Genomic DNA, 3346 nt, shown 5'->3' with positions numbered 1-3346 from the left:
TTGGAGGAGGTGGGACATAGAGGAATGTGAGAGGAGGATGTTCATTGGGACTGGATAAAGATCATGCTGCACTAGTTTTAGATTGGTGGAGTCTAGAGTTTTGAAGGGTCTAGGAGAGTAAACAGTCCTTGAAGAGTTGAACATTTTAATCTTCACTTAAGTAGGATTTTCTAGAAGTTCCTGGAACTAACAATAAAATTATTTGCAACTTTTTTTTTCTTGGGTAAGTTTTCTGAAGTAGTAATGTCAATGAAGACAGTGAAATAGTAAAGTTATGTTATGAAAATAGCCAGTAGTAAAGCTACATTAACATCAGGGTAAGTTGTGAGGATACAGGTGGCTTCAGTTTTTCTTTCTCCTCTTCCTCCTTATTCTGGCATTTGAAGCTGAAGCTATTTACTATCAGAGAATTAGTTATTTGAGATGTGTGTGTGTGTGTGTGTGTGTTTTATAATGTAAATATCTTGTGCTGATTTGAAAAGAAAGAAGCTGTGCCAGGGAAAACAATTTTCAAAGCCCATTTCAAATCTTGAGTCTTTATAGAGTCAGACCAAAGTGCTAGAGAACTACACACCCTTGATCTAGCTCCTTTGTGACACTCGCAGGTATCCTTGTGAGGTATTAGGATTTGCTGCTTTCTTCTCCTCCCTCCCTGCACTGTGAGATCCTCAAAGTAGAAGTGCTATCATCTTTGTGCCATCGAATATTTTTCTGCTAAATGCCAGAGACTTTACTGTGTGTTGAAGATACAATAAAGAAGAAAAAGCAGTGCCTACCCTCTTTGAGCTCTCATTCTAGTAGAGAAAGTAAATGAAATTATAATTGTCATTGAGTCATCTTTTAAATATTTCTGTGCCTAACAGAACATTGCATTTTGTAGTGTTCCAATAAATTTGCGATGAATGAATGAATGGCTCCATATCCATGAAATGAGTGTAAAATGGTATTTCATTGTAAAGCGATATAAAGTAAAACACAAATTTTTTCTGAGAAATTTGAATATATATTGACATATATTCAAATATCTTTTATATATTCAATATATTATATGTCTGAACTTGTATAGAATATATCTCATTTGTTGTTCCTTTTCTGAAAAAAATGCCTTTTAAAATATCATTTACCCAGTTTTTGTTACTAGGTTGTTGTTCTTTTAAAAATGGACGCGTAAGATTTTATTGTATATTCTGAGCAAAAATTTCTTGTTGGTTTTATAGATAGTAAATATCTTCTCTCTATGTCTGACTTGTGGTGTCACTTTTTATAAATTGCCTCTGAGGTCCAAAAGGTTTACTTTTAGTGTAATTTATTAATTTATTGCCAGTGGTTTTTCCCTTATTGCCAGTGGGATTTTTTTTTTTTTTTGACTTGTTTAAGGAAAATTCCCTAACTTGATATGAGAGAGATATTCTGTTTTCTTCTAAAAGTTTTAAAGTTTTGCTGCTTGAATTTATTTTATTGAATTTACCTAGAACTGATATTCGTGTATGGTATAAGGTAGAAATCTGACTTTATTTTAATTCCCTCATATGAATTTGATGATTAGTATCTGCTGAACACTTAAGGGGGACCCTGTGCAAACATCTGAAGGTTCCTCCTTGGGCAGCCCTCTCCTCTCTTTCACACTGTCCTTCTACCTCTAGCCTCCTTGTTCTCCCTGAATTCGCAGCTCCATCTGTTCATCTCAGGCTTTTCTTTGGGCCGTGCCTGAGTTCATCCTCTCTGTGCCATGGCTAAGAAGCACTCTCAAGGCTGTAGGCTGGGGGCAGTCACAGGGCTCACCTCATTTCTTTTCTAGTTTTCAAGGATTACTGTCTTTAGTTGCCCGATGTTCTGTGTCTGGAAAACCTTTGTTTAATAAGTTTTGTTCATTTTTTGGTTGTTTCAGATAGGAGGGTAAATCTGGTCTCTGTTATTCCATTTTGAATAACAGAGCAGCAGTCTGAAGAGGAGAATGAAAATTTAACTAGTTAAGAGCTGAACTCGGGAGAAGGTCAATTTGAAAGAGCTAATTTTATGGATCAGCAATTTAAAAGAGATTCAATACAATGATTCAATACAACTGTATGAGAAAATGGAAGTTTGGAGAAATAAAGCAACTTTTTAGGTGTGATCTGTGTACTAAACAATTATTACTATCCAAGAAATCAGATGGTGGCTTGGTTTGCATTTTCCTTGAGTTCTGGCATTACATTTGGAGAAATAAGATGAAAAGAATCTTTTTTCCTTTCAGTGTTCATGGGACCTAGGCCAGAAGGCTGTGGTTTGGGCAGAATCAAAGTGGTCTGAGGAAAATAAGCAAACTCCCTGAGATTGAAGGCCTAAGTTAATACAAGGCTTCTTATGATCTTGCCTCCAAATTCCTGCAGCCTGACTTCTGCCACAGTCCATTGATAAAAAGCAAGTCACAGGGCCAGCCCCGAGGCAAATGAAGGTAAACAAGGGTGTGAGTATCAGCGTGGTTATCAGGGTGAATGTCTTTGGAGCCAATTACCCAGTAACTTACTAAATATTTGAGCGGAGAAATGGTACATAAAATGAAAAACACAGGATACGGCCAGATTGTGAGAATCTCGAATACCAGGATGTAGTTAAAAGGGAATTAAAAGCTCTTGTGCATAGGATTAACGAGGTAAAATTATTGTTTTAGGAAGAACGCCCTAGCAGTGATTAGAACAGGGAGTAACTGGATGTAGAGTGAGATATTAGGAGGCTGTTGCGATAACTGAGGTGTGAGTAGGTAGAATCAAATGAAGGCGGATGTAGTGAAAAATAGAGGGAAAAAAAGGGAGATTTCTAGGGTATTTTTATTATGATTTGCGTCTCAGAATCCTGCCAATAGAAAGATGTGTTTCCATCGGCACGTGATAGGTATACAAACCAAATAAATACATTAAGCCAAAAATTTCTCAAAAATCTATAAGAAACAGAAAGAGAAAGAGGACAAGAAACATAGTAAATAAAATAGGGAGCAGGAAGGAAGTAGCATAGAAACAGTGAACGTTGAGAGTGGGAACAGGGACAATGATTAATTATACCCACAGAGAGAACCTAAATTACACGGAAACAAAGATATTCACAGGGGAGGAGAAAAAAAACATTGAGTAGAAATGCATACCATTCAATGTAAACTCAGTAGTGAAGCAAGTAGGACATAAGTCTCGATGATGTCGCTTAAATGTTATAGTACAATAACTGATTTTCATTAGCGATAACACGTTCACTCATTTAATCAACATTTCCAAATATTTACTGTAGCCACATATTGTATCATCTCTGACACTATTATGTAGACCTTCAAACCCTACCATCAAGAAATCTGGAGACAGACGTGTACAAAAAATTT

This window comes from Pteropus vampyrus, unplaced genomic scaffold (genome assembly GCF_000151845.1).
Source record: "Pteropus vampyrus isolate Shadow unplaced genomic scaffold, Pvam_2.0 Scaffold21, whole genome shotgun sequence".
NCBI lineage: Eukaryota > Metazoa > Chordata > Mammalia > Chiroptera > Pteropodidae > Pteropus > Pteropus vampyrus.
This window is presented reverse-complemented; position numbering follows the sequence as displayed.